Here is an 18,518-nt window from a genome sequence, read left to right as displayed (position 1 = left end):
GGGGATGGATGTAGTGCTTCTGCCCCACAGCATCCGCCAGTGCTGGACTCCCAAGAGTGTTATCCAGAGGGAGCCTTGGGTTACCCTAAATGCTGCTCTCACTTGGCTCCACAGTGCAGCCTTCACCTACCATTTGTCAAGACCTGACTCCTGCTTCCCAGCACAGTGTTAAAGATGGCAGTACCTGTAGTCTCTAATTCACTCTGGTGAGAGGCACTACTATTAACTGGTTGTGCCTGAGTTTAGAAAACAAAGCTAGCTGATTCCTGCTTAAGATTTGGATAAACTCCCATGAGAGACTGGTCCTGCCTATGATTATTCCAGCAATTATTTTTTTAGAAATGCCTAGGCATCTTTGATCCATGGTGTTCTGGCTGTGTTGCCCCTGTGAGCTTTTTGCCCTGCACCATGTGCCAACTCCACTGAGGCACACAATATAGCATTACTCCAGCCCATACTCTCCCTTCTCTCCAACCACAATTAGATCATCTCAAAATATCTGTACTGCTCAGAGGCTCTAGATCTGACATGAGGGTTCATAGATTAATTTAGCACAACTAGTTTACCTTGGGATTTAAGCAAGCTACTAATTTAACAGCCCTGAATCTTTCTGGCCGTCCCTGTGCTGAAGTCCTATGTTTCCCATAGGATCCAGGGGAATAAAGAGTATATAAAAAGAAAAAGAAGCATGAAATTCTTAGCCTTTCAGCCTTCATTTCCCTATGACTTTGAGATAGTTCTGACTTGCACACTGAAGAGACTCAGAGGTATTTTTTTATGAGGAACAATTGAATGCACAGGTGTTCATTGATCTCAGTGCAAGTGAAATTCACCTCTGAAGAAATCCCCAGAGTATAACACATGGTGCCTGGTGTAGTCAGGACCTTGTGCTTGAGTTTGTTCCCTCCTGCACTTCTGTTCTCCTCAGCAGGTGGTAGAAAGACCTCTTTATTTCCCCTTGTTATGTTTTGAAGGGTTGCAAATGATTTTGACCATTCTAGCCCTACTTGAACTTAAGGCACTGAAATGGAGTCCTGAGATGCCCTTTAATCCTGAACTGAGAGCTGAGTGAAAGCAGAAGCTGCTTTTATGATAGTGGGAAAATCCATTCCCTGAGAAGGAATTCTCTACAGCTGCACGTGGCATTGCCTGAACACAGTCTTCACTGGCACTGCAGAATCACAGAATTTCAGCTGGTCGAAAGAGGTGATTCTCCCCCTCTACTCTGCTCTGGTAAGACCGCACCTGGAGTACTGTGTCCAGTCCTGGAGTCCCCAACATAAGAAGGACATAGAACTCCTTGAGTGTGTCCAGAGGAGAGCCATGAAGATGATCAGAGGGCTGGAGCACCTCCCTTATGAAGACAAGCTGAGCAAATTGGGGTTGTTCAGCCTAGAGAGGAGGAGGCTCCATGGTGAACTTATAGCAACTTTCCAATATCTGAAGGGGGCCTACAAGAAAGCTGATGTAGGGTTTTTTGCACAGGTGTATAGTGAGAAGGCAGGGGGCAATGGTTTGAAGCTTAAAGAGGGAAGATTCAGGTTGGACCTTAGGAAAAGTTCTTTCCTGTGAGGGTCGTGAGAAGCTGGAACAGGTTGCCCAGGAAGGTTATGGATGCCCCCTCCTTGGAGGTCTTCAAGACCAGGTTGGGGCCTTGAGCAACCTGATCTAGAAGGAGGTGTCCCTGCCCATGAAGGAACATGATGTTCTTTAAGGTCCCTTCCAACCCTAGCCATTCTCTGATTCTATGACTCTATGAATTACCTTTGTTGGAAAAGACCTCTGAGATCATCAGTTCCCAGTCTGGATTGAACAACTTGCACCCTCCACACATCTGAATTTCCATTTTCCCAGAGTGTTTCACAGTGAGTGTAAAAACTCCTCCCTTGGATGTGCTGGTGACTTGGATGGCCTCATGTGCCTTGGGTGGGCTGCATGTACTTGGCTTTTTGCTGATATTCATGGTAGTTCATATTTTCCTTGCACATCTGCAAAATACTCCAGGGAAAAATGGACCACAGTGTGATTTTTGTAAACAGCCACTCATATCCAAGATTTGTCAAAGAAAATGCTGCTAATGCTTTTATTTAAATTCTACCCTTATTTTTATAACTTATTTCAGTTTTAACAAGAATAGAGTCCCGTATTCTCTGTAAAATAAATTGGTGCAAACCCACTGAAGTTTATGGAATTCCATCAGATATTCTGGCAGACAATTCAACCCATGAAGGAAAAAGAAGCCTCAATAATACTGTGTTCTCAACATGAACATTCATTTTCCTTATTGCTTTTACCAAGAGATCATTTTCTCTATTCAGAACTCCAACTGCAATTTTTACTATCAAGAATATTGCTTTTAAACAGAGAAATAAAAAGTAAGCTATAATAATTTTCAATAACTATACTATGGTAGCCTTAATTTTCAAGGAAAAACATTACCAAACTCCATTTCAGATAACATTCTATTATGTGCAAACCACTGTTGATATCATAACTTCTATTTTAGGTTGCCAGTAAAGAGAAGAACAATGTGACCTAATTGAAAACTGGCTCACAAAAATATTAGCAAGCCATTTATCATTTCTATTTAATTTTATTGATAAGAACCATTTGATAGAAACATTTCTGTGTTACAAAACTAGCCACAATATAGGACATACTTGACCATAACACATGCACTTTAAAATCGTACTGAGAAATGGACTTCCTGTTTGTTGACAACTGTTTGGAAAAGAAAGAAATATAGAAAAAACCCTGATCACCTTTGATATCTTCAGTAGATGGAGCCTACATTTTTGGAAATCTCTGATTAAGAGGCAAATCCCACTCACAGAACTGGAGTGCTGCAATGGCTCTTTGGGAAGGATGTGGTAGGATGTTGAGGAAGGAGAGTTGTCCTATATTTGAGAGGGAAGAAGGAATGCATGGAGCTCTGCAATCAGTCACCTGAGAGCTTATGGGTCTGGGTTGGCCAGCAGACTGATGTAGTTGACAATGGTGTGGACAGTGTCTGCTACAGACTACCTGGTCAGGTAGAATGAGGAGACCAGGTGTCCTTCAGACAACTGGAAGACATGACATGTTCACTGGCTTAGATCCTCACATGAGCCTTTTACAACCCTTGTATCTTTTGGAGGGGCAACACAGCAGGGCAGAAACAATTGAGGAGTTTTCTGGCATGCTCTGACAACAATTTCCTCACACAGGTTGTTGAGGAGATGAAGAGGGGAGATGCTGATTTTTACAAACAATGAAGAACTGATTGGAAATGTGAAACTCGGGGACAGCACTGGCCACCTTGGCTGTGAGGTGGAGCTTAGGATCCTGAGAGAAGGCAAATAGCCAGTTAAGAACCCTGGATACCAGGAAGGAAAGCATTGGCTTCTCTATTCCTTCCTGCTTAGAAAGATCCCATGAGAGATCATCTTGAAGAAGAGAGGAGGAGGCCAGGAGAACTAGCTGATTTTCAAGGGTTACATCCCCCAGACTCAAGAGCAGTCCATGCCAGAAGTCAAGCAAAGGTTGCAGGAGGTCTGCATAGGTGAATAAGAAGCTCTTGACAAAAATCAAAGATAGAAAAAGAAACATTCCACAGGTGGAAGTAGAATTAGGTGATATAGGAGAAGTACAGAAACTCTGCCAAAAGATGCAGGGATCCAGTTAGGAAAGTCAGAGCCTGCCTGGAGTTAAATCTGGTGAGTGGCATAATGGGCAACAAGAGAAGTTTCTATGGGTATATCAGCAGAGACAGGGAGACTAGGGAAAACGTGTTCCCACTGTTAATTGAGTCAGGGGACCTGTTGACAGAGGATACAGAAAAGACCAATGTACTTAATGACCTTTTTTCATTGGTCTTTACTGGTAAGAATTAACTTCAGGAATCCCAGGCCCCTGAGACTCACAGAAACATCTGGAATAAGGAAGAATTACTATTGTTGAAGAATGTCCAGGTTAGGGAACACTGGGACACATGCAAATCCATGGGACCTGATGGGATGCAACTGCAAGTGCTGAGAGAGCTGGCTGATGTCACTGCAAAGCCACTTTTGGTAATCTTTATACAGTCATGGCAATCAGGGAAGTTTCCTGAGGACTGAAAGAAAGAAAATGGTGCTCCTTTCTTCATGAAGGAGCTACAGGTTGGTCAGTCTCACCTCATCCTTGGGGAGGAGATGGAACAAATTATCCTGGATGTCATTTGCAAAGACAAAAAGGACAAGAGGTGACTAGAAGTATTCAGCATGGGTCTTAAGAAGGGAAAATCATCCTTGACCAACCTGGTAGCCTTCTATGACAAAATTACTAGTCTGGTGCATGAGGGGAGAGCAGTGGTTGTTTATCTTGAGCTGAGCAAGGTTTTTGACAATTTCTGCCATAACACCTTCACTGGAAAACTGACAAAGTACAGACTAGGTAAGAATACAGTGAGCTGGACTGAAAATTGGCTGAACTGCTGAAAGGCTGAAAGAACTGTGATCAGCCAGACAAAGTCCATCTGGAAGCCAGTCACCAGAGCTGTACACTGGAAGTTGATGCTGGGCCCAGCACTGCTTAACATCTTTATAAGTTACCTAAACAGTGGGACAGAGCACACCCTCAGTAGTTTTGCAGATGATACAAAACTGAGAGGAGTGGCTGCTTTAGCAGATATTTGTCCTGCCACCCGGAGGGACCTTGACAGGCTGGAGAAATGGCCTGACAGAAACCTCATTAAGTTCAACAAAGGGAAATGCCAAGCCCTGCCCCTGGAGAGGAACAAACTCTAGTATCAGGTAGTGGGGTCAACCAGAAGGAGAGCATCTTTACCGAAAAGGACCTGGGGGTCTTGGGGGACACCAGGTTGAACCTGGACCAGAAATGCACCTATATGATAAAGATGGCCAACAGGCCGCTGGGCTGCATTAGTAGGAGTGTGGCCAGCAGGCTGAGGGGATGATCCTGTCCCTCTCCTGAGCACTAGTAAGACCACACCTGGTGTACCGTGTTCAGTTCTGGTCTCTCCAGTGCAAGATACACATGGACATATTGGAGAGAGTCCAGCATAGGAATATGAAGACATTTTAGAGACTAGAGCATCCTTCCTACAAGGAAAGGCTGAGAGCTGGGACTGTTCAGCCAAAACAGAAGGCTCAGGAGGATCTCAGCAATGTGTGTCAACACCAAATGGAGGTGAGAAGAGAGGATGGAGTCAGGCTCTTTTCAGTGGTGCCCTGTGACAGGACAATGTGCCAGAAAGGAGGAGTGAGCTGCTGGTGGTGGACAGCTGACTGTGTGGGCACTGCAGCAGCTGGGGAGCCCTTCTCTCAAGGAGAACCTGCAGCTGATTTTTCCAGCCTACTTTCTAGACCTTTTGTGCTGATCCCAAAAGCACAAAGGGAATACAGGAGGGCTGGGAATATGTGTGAAAAATTATCTCCCCCAGCCTTTTAGGTACTGAACAGAAGCAATATGTAACAGCATGACTTTTGCACCAATTCCACAGAGATAAAACCATTTCTGAAAGCAGTTTTTGGTTGTTCAGGAAAACTCATTTTCTTCCTGGGCTTGAATTAGACAAGCACATTTTATATTTTCTTCAGCTTCCTATTATTGTTATGATTATTATCAGCAACAAATTATTTGGAACATCAAGCATATGGAGCAAACTATAATTTTATTTTTTCATCATCCTTTTAATAGTAACTTTTGGCCTGCATTTTTAATAAATGAGGAATCATCACTTGCTCTGTTTAGGATGAATGCATTCATGAGTCTTATTCTCAGTGGCTATGAGGGTAAGACAACATTTTAAAGCAAATTGAGGTAGTTGATATCTTCTCTATTGCATTTTTAATGAGACATGGCAAGGACCAGAAAAGCATTCTGTGCTGTGCAATACAATTTGACAAAAAAAGAATTGGAAAAACAAAGATAGATATTAAAAATAGCTAACAGAATATATGGAAAAGAGAAAGATTCAACCTTACTATAAGTCTCCAATTAGATAATTTTATTGGGATTTCCAGCATATGATGAATGAACATGATAATTGGTGGGAGAATGAGGATGAAGATGATGTGATATTAATAAGAAAGCAATTCCATATGAAACTGTCCTGTGAATTATAGCTAATAATATTATTTAAATGAGGATAATGAAGGGAACAAATCCTATATAAAGTTGTGGGGTTTTTTTGTAAATCTGGTTCTCAAAGTACTTCTGATAGAAAAAGGAGAGGTTTTTCTTCTACCAGCAATCCCTGCTGACATGAGAAGTCCTACTGAAGTCAATTGACAAGCAGTCTGGAGCGTAAATAAAACTCTATGAGTGCACTTTCGTTCTGCCTTGCTCCTGTAGCTCCTCTCTCATGATCCTCTCTCATGACAATGTCCTTAGAGCCACATTTTCTTTGCATAAGAAAAGTGCAACACAATTCTAGGTCTTACTGGTGTACTAATAAACTTCAGCTGCTATGAAAGTTACCTTTGGCCTTGCTGACTTGGGTACTGGTGACAAAGGCTTTTGCTGTGCTATGCATCTTCCCAGGCCTTTAGGTATTTCTGCAATTAGCTGGTCTGCACTGCATCCCACACTGCTTGGTTTCACTGGTATTAGTGCTGGAGTAAACTAAAGTGAGGCAAATATGATTGTATTTACCCATTTTGGAACCATTTACCCATTTAGGAACACCACGGACTGCAGGCAGACACTACAGGCAGTCACTCTTCCATGTCTTTGTGCTACTTTCTTGTTTCATTACTCATTTTCCTGGGAAAGACAAGGTGATTTAGAATATGTAACTTTATAACATTTGGAAGAATACCCATTTCTTCAGAGACATATCATGGGATATATTTAAAAACACAGACATTTAAGAAATACTGGAAGTACTTTTACTTTGCTTCAAGTACAGAACTCATTGTTTCTTTACTAGGGAATATCTACAATAAAATTACTAATCTTGTGAAAAATGTTGTGGATACTAATGTGTCTACTGTATCTTACGTGTCTACTGCCACCATTCTGGGTGGACTGTGAAGAGAAGCACCCTCACATATTTATCTCTGCAAGCTCAATACCTTCTTCACTAGGATTCTGGCAATGGGCATTCTAGCAGAGGTTGCTGTGGCAGTCAATGGCAATAACCTTTTTGATGTCATCGAGGCAGGATAAGGTCTTTTGTTAAGCCAGTGCTCACATTGTTCTCATATCTAGAATCTTGTTGCTATCTACTTTAACACCTTATATGTCCACCTCACTCAAATAGATGAGGAGGCACAGATACGTGACAGCAAGGAGATATGATGGTGAAGAAAAGGATGTGAGTTTGAAGTTGGATTAAAGGTATGGTATTATGGACAAGACCATGCCACTTATTTTTCTGTGCAAGGCTTTTTCTTCTGGATGTCTCTTCCAAGTAGCTGCTGAAGCTAGTAGCACGAAGCACAGGAGATGATTGGCAAAAACCTATTTAAAATATCAGATGCTTGGAAGAGGTGAAGTCTCATCTGAGCTTGGCGAGAACAGTCTGAGATATGACACGGACTGGAGAAACACCAGCGACAGCAAACAAGGCAATGGCTACTGTTTTCAGAAGAAAAATATGTATGTTTTATCAGAACACAAAAGATTTTAGTTAGAGTCCTGACTGGTTATTTGTGTTTGAGGTTACTTATGAAAGCCACTTACAACAGAGCAGATTAGATCCTAGCACTGCTGTGCTGTCATCACTGTAAATTCATTAATGCTTCACTGAACTGTTCTAATGCCATTAGACTGCCCCATGTCACATGTGTTGTGTCTATGAATGCTCTCTTTGTCTTCCTGCTTAGCATAGAAGATGAAAGGCACTGGAATTGAACTGATTTTTCAAGCCAATAATCTTTTCAATCATAAATAAAATAAGTCCCTTCAGCTTAATGGTAATTGCCTCCTTTCTCATGTAGAACCCGATGTCAGCACAAGGAGAAAGCAGGTGTAGAGTGCCTCTTTCAGCTGCTTTTGAAGGAAAACAGGAAGCAAGTAAGTCATAGGGAGATGTGTTGTACGCGTCTTTAGAAAGGCACTTATAGCTTCTAGATACATTTCTGCTAATGAGGGTGTAAGACACCAGCCCTTTGAAAGTTACAGCATGCACTGCTGCACTCCCATCAACTCCGATAGATGCGGTTTGTTTGGGAGTATAATTTAAACATGAGGATATAAGGAATGATTTATTAAATTACCAGAGAAAGTACTTATGAAAAAGGCCTAATACTAGAAATGTCTGCCTTAATTGAACACTATTAGAGTTACAAAATTTCTTAGGAGCTGGAATTCCCCAAATGGATACTCTCCATACATTGCAGCACTGTCTGAATCTGCATACACATATCCTGAAGTAGTAATTCTAAAATATTATCATTTACATCGAACAGTTTCTTAGCTCTGGAACCTAATGAAGGCCACAATCTTATTGTTGCCAATCACATTATTGCTGTTAAAGTGAACAGCAATGTAATCTGAGAGTATGTTACAATTAGATGTGTAGTGATAATCTGAGTACTGTCATCTTCCCCCTAGGCAATCCATCTCTCACACAATGCATTGTCGGTTTCCATTTAGGGCAAGACTGGATGCAATGTGATCCATAGTCTGTCTCTACAAGATGCCAGACTGAGGTAAGTAGAAAGGACTAAAGTGTGCCATAGCCTCTCGTCCCTCTCCACATTGGTCTAGCAGAGCGGGTTTGATGTGGGTGGAAACATTCTGTTCTTTGTAAAGAGCTGGCATGATTTACCCTCATTAGTAGAGCATGCCCACTTTTTATTTGCCACTCTTGTAGTACCCCATTTTAAACACCACGCTACAGGGATTTTGTAAAATCTCAGGGATTTTGACTATGAAAGGAGTTTTTCTTATAAACTCCTGCAGCTTTCTGGGCTTGATGCACTGGATTGCCTGGCATGGATTTCTCTTTCCCCGTGACACTGAGAAAGCACCAGCCCTCCTGTCACAGAACAACATGCCCTACACTAGCAAAGAAGCTCTGTGATAAACAAGCTTTTAATTTTGTATTTCCACACTTTTACTTCATAATTTGCAACTTGACAAAGCTGTGTGTCAATGACTGTGCCAAAAGCTCAGCCCCGAACAGAGATAGTAAGAGAAGTGGAAGGGTAGGGGAAATAGTGCTCTAGGGAAGCCCACAGAAGAACTGTAGTTTTAGAAGCTTTGAAGGTGCTTTGATTTAGTGCCATCAGTCTTATTGCTGCAGGTCTTCTACTTATTGCTAATGTAGGCAGTCCAGGAAAAGTCCCAAGAAACCATATATGATACCTTTCAGCCTGAAAACTATCTTCTGCCTCCCTGAATTCCAGGGAGGGATCTGCCAAAGCCAAAAATGTGCAAGGACTCATGAGGAGGCTGCCCTTTCATATGATGCCAGCCCAAGTGTGTCAGGTAGAGCTGCTGGAGCTGGGCTGTCTTCTGTGTGGAGGGAATACCCAGAACTTGAATCTATGTTAACATACCTAAGACAGAGCTTTTCAGTGCCAAAATGAAATTTTAAGTGCTTAGAAGGAATAATTATTATAAGGAATAATTATTATAGATTTTAGGAGAATTTCAGTTTGCTATGAGAAATATCGACCCACATCTGGGAGCCAAAAACAAGCTACTTCAGAGGAAGTGCTTACACACAGTTAAGCAGTTTGGGAAGGAGCATGGGAACATAAATAGTAGAGGGCCTTTTCTGCTTACCTGACAGTAGTCTTGGTGCCTGAAACCTTCACAATAATCCTTCAGTATTGCACTGTCTCCTGGTGCTCTTTGTCTGCCCCTTTTCCAGATGAGGAGAGGCTGCGCTTATCTGCTTTGCTGATGCAGATACAACAAAGCACGCTGTGCTGCAAACTAACTCCCTTCCTGTGGAACAAACATAAGGAAGCAGCTGAAGAGATATTTAAGACTCTTGTGCTTCACTATAAACCAGAAAATGCCTGTTTTGAGATTATGAAACAGTGGGGTAGAGATTAAGAAATACAAAATCTTTTAGGGAAAAATAAAAAAGGCTTATACAAACTCTTCATTTCAGTGAATAAGTCTTCTCTGATGCCTTTATCCTCCCCTCTTTAATATAAAGCTGCTGTATATGGATGTATTGCTGGACATTATTGATAAAATGTTAGAGCCACTGCATCACCTACTGCATGGAAATCTTGGGCTTTTTGGGCAAAGATTTCACATTGAATACATGAAATGATTTTATTAATGGCACCTGGATGAAGCTTTTCAGTGGCTTGGAAAGTTAGTAGGTCCTTTGCACTTCTGAGTATGCACATTTCTGTGTCCTTGCAAGGGCTAAGTTTTTTGAGGTTAGGAATACAAGGATAAATCCCTTTACTGATTCTTTCTACAACACATCTAATCTAAGGCAGGTATGAACAAGTTATTTTTTATTATGTTATCACCCTAGAAGAATACTAATTCAAGAAAACAGTGTTCAGTGTTCCTACTCCAAACATTTAAATTAGAACAAAATCAGTTTCTTCTTCGCAGTTATCTACATTGAAACATGATTAATGAACGGTAAAATCTAAATCTGAACGGAATCATCTCCTGTTCCTAGGTTCCAGATGAGCTGTTTTGAATTGCAAAACTGAGGATGTGAGCTAAGAGTCTTTCAAGCAGTATTACAGTGTTATCTCACAGTGTACTCTGTCATTTACTGGCTGGTTCCCCTTTAAATACTTGCTTCTTCATAATTATTAGCAGTGGTTAACCACTGGACTTTGAAACTACAAACTGCTTTCCGTATCTTTTGCTTCCTGCTTTATAGAATTTGAAATAATATGTTTTGTTTTCTATTGCTAATATTACAAATTACATGACCTGAGAGGAAAAAGGTAGAAAAAATGGAATTAAAATAGGGAGCTCTTTAATTGCTGTGAAATGTGATGATATGTCACAACTCTGCAACTGAAAAAACAAAAAGCAGCTGTACTTAGAATCTGGTGCTGATTCTGTGGTGAAAAAAAAAAAAAAGCTGTAATAAGTGGAAAAAAGAGTAAACAAGTATTGATATAAAGTAGAAATTGCAAACCATAAAAATAAGGACTAACACTTCAGGGAAAAATCCATAACTAGGTTTCATACAAATGAACAATTACCCAACTACATTAGTAAGAAAAGAAACCGAAAGTCAGTTACTCTCTGAGACAGTGTATTTGCTAATGATGATAAGGAAATAAAATATTCATAAAAGTTTGAGGCTTCCATGTTTAGAGAGGAGTCTGATCTGCTTACATGATATGTTGGTAAAGAATTTTGCAGTTTATGAATAGGGAAGTGCTATTCTACAATATAATAAAACTTAGAATAATTAAATCTGATTTAAATCTATATACTCACACTCAAGATTTATAAATCTATATACTCACACAACAAGAATTGGCTGAAGACATCTTAAGTCTTTCTGTAAATGTAAAGAATTAACAACATACAGAATGTTAAGATTATGCAAATATTAAAGAGAGACAAATTAGATAATCTAAGTAATTAATATCTGGCTAGCTTCAGAATAGTTCCAGGAAAAATACCAAAAAACCCCACATTGATATGGGATTACAGTCATAAAAGCTTGATGGAGAGGAATATAACTAATGCTAGTGACAATAGTTTTAATGAAAGTATATCTTGTCAAACAAACACGTATAATGAGATCACGGATTTTTATGAGGCATATGATTTACTAGTGTACAAGGTTCTGATTAAACCTGGACACTAGGACTCATTTAAATGAATGGCATTTTGAGCCAAGTAAATGCAAACTGATAATACAGGCTGTGTCCACATTCCTTAGACTGGCTCCTGGATACCCTGACTCAGAGAGAGCATTTAAACTTTATATTCAACAGCAGCAGAACAAGAGCTCCAAGGTCTGATCCAACAGCAAAAAAAGACAAATGTGAATCATCAATGTCCAGATAACTAAGAAATGAGAACACAGAACACAGGAGCTACACAGAACACTTCTGGTGTCTGCATTTTTGATGTGAAAAACAGGAAAATGTGCAGAAAAAAGCTAAATCCGGGATATCCTGGTCTTAACCTCCTCGTAAATGTTAATGAGCTCCTCTTGTTTAGAGCCGCACAGAGGTGACCAGACTGAAGTGGGTGAGTACATTGGAGAAAAAACACAAAGCAATAAAGGCTCTTCCATCAAGGCAAATAAGCATAATGTGGCTGGAAGTTAAAGCCAGATAAATTCATATTAGGATGGGGTGCCCATTAGCTAACACTGAAGGGGATTAACCACTGGAACAAACTGTCAAAGTAATGAATTCTTCATTTCTTCATGTCTTCAGGTCATGCATTCTGGAAAATGTGCTGGGGCAAAACACAAAGTATTATTTATTGATAGGAAATAATTAACTTAATACATGAGTAACTGCATGAAATGTAATAGCTTGTGATATAGGAAGCCAGACTGCACTCTGAATATATGACTTCATAGCTGTACCAGAATGGGGCATGTGAGACCTTTATCATCTACGGATGTTTACACATTGATAAGCAAAACTTGTTAGAGTGAATGAAGAACTGACTTTCCTTTCACCATCATTTTACAGACTCAAATATATTGTTATTCCCTTGCCACTTGATCCTGAGAAGTGTTTCCACTTTCTCATGAGCTTCCCAGAGAAGAAGCCTTTACGACCAACACCTGCTTGTGCTCTTCTAGTGAAAAACTGCTGTCCCATTATTTAGCTCGTTCTCTCCTTTTATTTTAAACATTAGAATGTATTATGTCTTTCCCTGAAACAGTGCTTCTATTGTAAACATTAAATTTCAGTTGCACTTGATAAAAGAACCACTTCATTTCAGTAGGTATGAGATGAAACTCATAACACTTCAGGTATCTCATTGAATGTTAAAGATGTGAAATTATTACAGTTAGGTAAATAAATATTTATCATCTCCCTATGGCAGATTTTTCCCCTAAGCATCCTATCTTCTTCCTTAGATTTGGGTCTGGGTGTATCTTTAGTCCTGCTTCCTTCCTAAAGAAATAAGGAGCTATTTGTATAGGAGTTTTGCCATGTCAGGGCCCTTGATTATAATTTGCATTCTGTATTTCAGACAGATCTTATTTCATCCTTAATCTGTCTTTTCCTTTTAGCCTAGTAGGGGAAAAACTCACTTCCCTTTTACTTTTCTATTGTCATCAGGATTTCACTTTACTTTTGTACTTATTTTACTTAATCAGCAATTCCTGTTGTCTTTGCCACTTTTTATCATTCTTTACAGATTTTTTTTCCAGGGCTAGATCCTGTTAGGGAAAAGAAAAGATCCAGAAGACAATACTAGATTATTCTCTAATATTTTTACACTGTATTTTTAATTACTTCTTCCAACTATGGTATTTTTAGTTCTTAGAAATGGCTTCATATTCTTTGGGTTTTCTTTGAAGAACCTGAAACTATCCTGTCGTCTTTTCAGTGTCATCTAGATGTATGTTTGAATTCTCTTGGGCAGCCCTAACAGTCCTGTTTTGCACATTTGAACACTGGATGAATACATGCTAGTTATGCCCATCAATTTAGAAATATTACCCTATTCCCATTTTCCCTTCATCTCCTGTGTACTCTTAAAGATGCAATTTTACATGTAAGAGTTCAATACCTGTCCTGTAGAAAAACTTGTGTACACACTTTCAGGTCAATGTACTGATCTTTTAATACCTCCAAAGATATGTATATTGCAAAGTCTAATGTGTGAAGTGTGCTCAGGAGCAGCCTGCTATCTTGTTAGCTGGCAAAGCCAAGAAGCACAAATTCACACTTACAGATCCACAAAACACATGAAGCCACTGAAACCACACTTTGGTGTGGATTTAAGGGGAAATTGGGATCCAGCTGACATATTTTGCAATGTTTGCAGGACAGGATTTGCCAATGTAAACCTGACTTCCAAACATACACAGTTGTTTGCTGTGAACGGTTTCTCTTTGCAATAAATGGTCCCTTTATTGAAAATGGTCTCTCTTAACCTTTTCATCTTGGACTGTTTATATTATCCAACCACCCTTTTCTGTTTTGTGACACGTTATTTCAGCTGCAGAAAAAAAATAAATAGGCAAATAATATGATTCCAGGAATACTGGAATACTGTTGCTTGTAATGAACTAGTTCTTTTTTAAATGCACAGAGAGATTTTTGATTTTGTTAGATATAAGCTTGTACTTTAACAATCAAACACAGAAACTTTCTGCTTACATTTCTAATTTTGGAAAAGAATCAAACTTATTTGAAAGAGTGCCCTGGCAAGAAATAAAGATAGAAACAAGACCACGTGAGTGATGATTGCTGGCCAACTTTGTAGTCCAATACAGGAATAAAAAAAAGGAAGCCCGATTCACTGAAAAAGCTAGATGGTCCCCATCCCCTCTGTTGCCTACATTGGCCTTTTCTTTGAGGACACCTTGGCAAGAATTGAGATCTGGCTTAAGAGAAGCAAAAATGTACTCTTTAAATGCATTCATTGTAAATGGAATACTCCAGTATCCCACAGAATATTTATTCCCTTATCATAATATTAAGTCCTGTGTGCTCTCAACTGGTCTTTGCTGGCAGCAAGGCCATAAAGAAAAGGTGAATAATAAAGGAAATATGATCCTCTCAAAATCTGAATTTCATGTCCTCTGAATCAGAGGAATAACCAGCAGTTCTGTGGTCTGCACAGAATCCTGCAGGTAGGACTGTATAGTTTAAAATAACCTGTATGTAATATTGCTTTTACTTTTTTTATAGATCAGTTAGTTGGCTGTAGTTATCTTCATTGGAGTCTCCCCTTCGGAGTGCTGAAAGCTGTAAGTACAGCTGTTGAAATTTAATCTCTTAAAACATGTAGCTAGTCATTAATGATGATTTATGCATACAAATTTGATAGTGTTTGGATGCAAAATTTTGTTTCAGGCTTGGTTTTCCCAATATATACATTTTAAGTTGTTTAGAAAAGGTATATTTTGTTTTTAAATAAACACTAAATGCATAACAAATAATAATAACCATATTTACATTTAAGAAGTACAAGAATAGTTGTTTGGAATCTCACCGGGATTAAGTATTATAACAAACATGTGTCAAAATGCCATATTTTATTTGACAAATAAAGAATGTCAGAGAGACGGCTGCTTCTGAACTACTGTCCTCTGAGTTCAAAGAGAAACCTGTTAAGCCCTGGATCTGTGCCTGAGCTTTTTTTCCTGGTATCATCAAAGGGTGTTATTGTTAATCCCCGTTAAACAAGAAGTCAGCATGTTCCACAGAATCAAAGGCTGAACCTGGATTCAGGAGAGAGGTGTCCTGCTCCTGGTTCTTCTGGTGTAGTGCCATGTCACTTACAAAGGTCATGTTTGCTCCTTTTCACCCATCAATTTGATGCAAGCTTCAGGGATGTAACTATGGCTCCCTACAGATTTTTCAGTATGCTGAGCCAGCGTAGCAAATACCACTAGCGTGCTAATGCATTTTTACAGAATAAAGAGTTTATCTATGTGTATAATAGTTCTTATAATCTTATAATGTATATAATCTTCTTATAATAAATTCAACTATTGGGAGTTTCTGCAAAAAACTTAAACTTTAGATGTCTCCTAACAATAAAGTTTCTGAAGATTGATATGAGGTCAGTTTAAGTGAGAGATGGAACACAGATGGTTGGCATAAACCATGTGAGCCCCACAAAAAACAGACTTTAATTAAAGAGGAAACAACTGTAATGTGGAAGTGGATGCCTAGGGACAAGCACATCAGATAACATAACGCTCCAACAGTGAGTGTTTCTACGTGATTGCACAGGTACATCAATCTGTGGCAAAGCACAGTGTGTAGGGCACTGACAGTATACCATACCTAGGAACAAAAATGGACTGGCAGAGGGTGCAACACTTTGAAGGGTGCCTACATCACCAAAGGAGACAAAATCCCACTGATCTTGAACAAGATTTAGATTATGCCACTATGTCCATCTGATTGTCTCAATCCTTTTATTTGAAGTTGGATCCATAAATGAATGGCATGGTTTGAGCAGAGATCAGTCAGGTCAATATCCACATTTGTGGTTGGAGTTAAATGTGAGAACTCTGTTCCATGCTTCATTTAATTGTAGAGACAGACCCTTGAACTCCTTTGTTACTTACACACTTTATGATCAGATGGCTTGTAGGAATCTTCAGCGGAGTCTAAACTGCTGATTAGATCATGCCATGTCCGATGGCAACTACGGAATAGGAGATCTGCACAGAAAACAACTGAGCAGACATATGGGAATAAAGAAACGCCAACTGCTCAATAAGGCTTTACCTGTTAGGTGTAATTTTGCAGAGATACGGAAAGAATGGAAAGGTTAAAAGAAAGGGCAACAAATATAAGAAGCTTAGTTCTTAAGTTCAGATATGAATGGAAGGCATGGAAACTGTGGAAAGCCATGAAAAGTATTTATTACAAAACAGGAACCTGCGGGTTCCTGATTATGTTGCCTCTCTTAAGTGTGAAATTCTAGAACAGATGCCCCACAAAAAGGCTACTGCAGGAAAGGACTTAATAGAGGGCATGAATGAAATGCCATGCTTCGAGGAGCAAGGGAATGAAAGCAGCCTTCTTGGTGTGGGTTGTTTTTTGTTTGTTTGTTTTTGTTTGTTTGTTTTTTATTTAAAAATGTTGAGATTATGCTTGAAGAGGAAAATGAATTTCCAGTCAGATGGACCAGAATCAGTGATGATTTAGGGGAATGTTTGTTTTTTTTCCATCAGGCTGAGCAATGATTCAAAGGGACCTATACTAACAGAAATAACTAGCATGTGTTTAAGAAGTGATGAGAGGAGACACGATTAACAACCAATAACGCCAGTTTGATATGGGTGATAGGTATGCATATACAACATCTTATCTCATGTGGCTAAAATTAATGTTAAAAAATCTGAGTGTTCTGTTTGTCCTGATGCCAGGTGCTCACTATACGAGGAAAAATGTCTGGTGGGCTTTATTTATTTATTTATTTATTTATTTCCTCAATAAGCTGCATTAAGGTTGTAGCTTGCTTATGTATTATGCATTCCTTTCAATTATCAACAGTGAAGATAGTAACAAATGATCCTGCAGAAAGAAACTTGTGTTTCTGTTCAGGTGTTAAAAAAACCCTCAACCCATTACATTCCATTTCTTTTGTCCTATTTTCTTTTCACCTTGCATGCAGCTCATAAACCAGTACTCTCTTGCTTCATTAATGAATTTCCAGCTCAGTTCTTCTCTACTTCCAGCTCAGTTCCACACTGATGATAATTTCTGCTCCCGTGACAGCCCTGCACAGGAATTGCAGGTATTATGGCTAAGATAGGGAGGAGCAGAGCACAGTGAGGTCTGCATCTAGATTCAAGCTTGTGGATCAACAGCACAGGATCAGGATGTTATCCTCTTGGGTTATCAGAATGCAGGGGTCTGCCCACTGTCTTTAAGTGGCCAAGGATGGGCCTTTCCTGGTTGCTGTCAGGGACAGCACTGTCAGTGCCAGGTTCCCATTCCTCTTGCTGTCACTGATCACAGAATCACAGCATATTAGGGGTTGTAAGGGACCTCCAATGATTGTCGAGTCCAACACTCCTGCCAGAGCAGGACCAAAACAAACTAGGGCAGATCGCTCAGATGCAAGTGTTTCAGTCACTGCCTAAGGAAGATCCCTGTTGAAGACAGACGTCTGTCCTTTTTTCCCTTGACAGAATTAATGTTTTCTAGGTCCATCCATGGCTGTTGGCAAAGGAGAAGGATGAGTCCTTTCATATCCTTGGACTAGGGCATCCTCTTGTTGGGGAGAGACTTCCTTGAAAACCTATATCCTGTATATTCTGCAGGAGGTGTTGAAACCACACTCCTGGATATGGCTCACACCAAGGGGTCACTGCAATGAGAGTGGAGGGCTCAACACTCCTTCAGAACAGAAAGCACAAAGCTGGGCTCCCCTGCTCTTTCAGTGGCTCCCTTACCATCACTGAGGGCCTCCATCCCTCCATAGGAGTGACGCAATGCTGTGGGGTGAGGAGAAACCTCAGCATCACAGAATGGCTGAGATGGGAAGGGACCTCTGGAAATCACCTTGTCCAACATCCCTGCTAAACAGGGCCACCTGGAGCAAGCTCCCCAGGACCATGTCCTGACAGGTTTTTTGATATATCTCCAAGGATGGAATCTCCACACCTCTCTGGGCAATCTGTGCCACTACTTGGTCAACCCCACAGGGAAAAAGTGGTGAAAAAGTGTTTCCTGCTGTTCAGAGGGAACTTTCCTGTGTTTGATTGTGTGCCCATTGCCTCTGGTCCTGTTACTGTGCACCACTGAGAAGAGTTTGGCTCTGTCCTCTTCATCCCCCCCTCAGGTATCTGTACACACTGTTAACATCCCCCTGAGCCTGCTCTTCTCCCAGATGAAGAGTCCCAGCTCTCTCAGCCTTTCCTCATGTGAGAGATGCTCCAGTCCCTTAACCATCTTCATGGCCTTGTACTG

This window comes from Apus apus, chromosome 2 (assembly GCF_020740795.1).
Source record: "Apus apus isolate bApuApu2 chromosome 2, bApuApu2.pri.cur, whole genome shotgun sequence".
NCBI lineage: Eukaryota > Metazoa > Chordata > Aves > Apodiformes > Apodidae > Apus > Apus apus.
The sequence above is the reverse complement of the archived record's forward strand: the minus strand, read 5'-3'. Positions refer to the sequence as shown.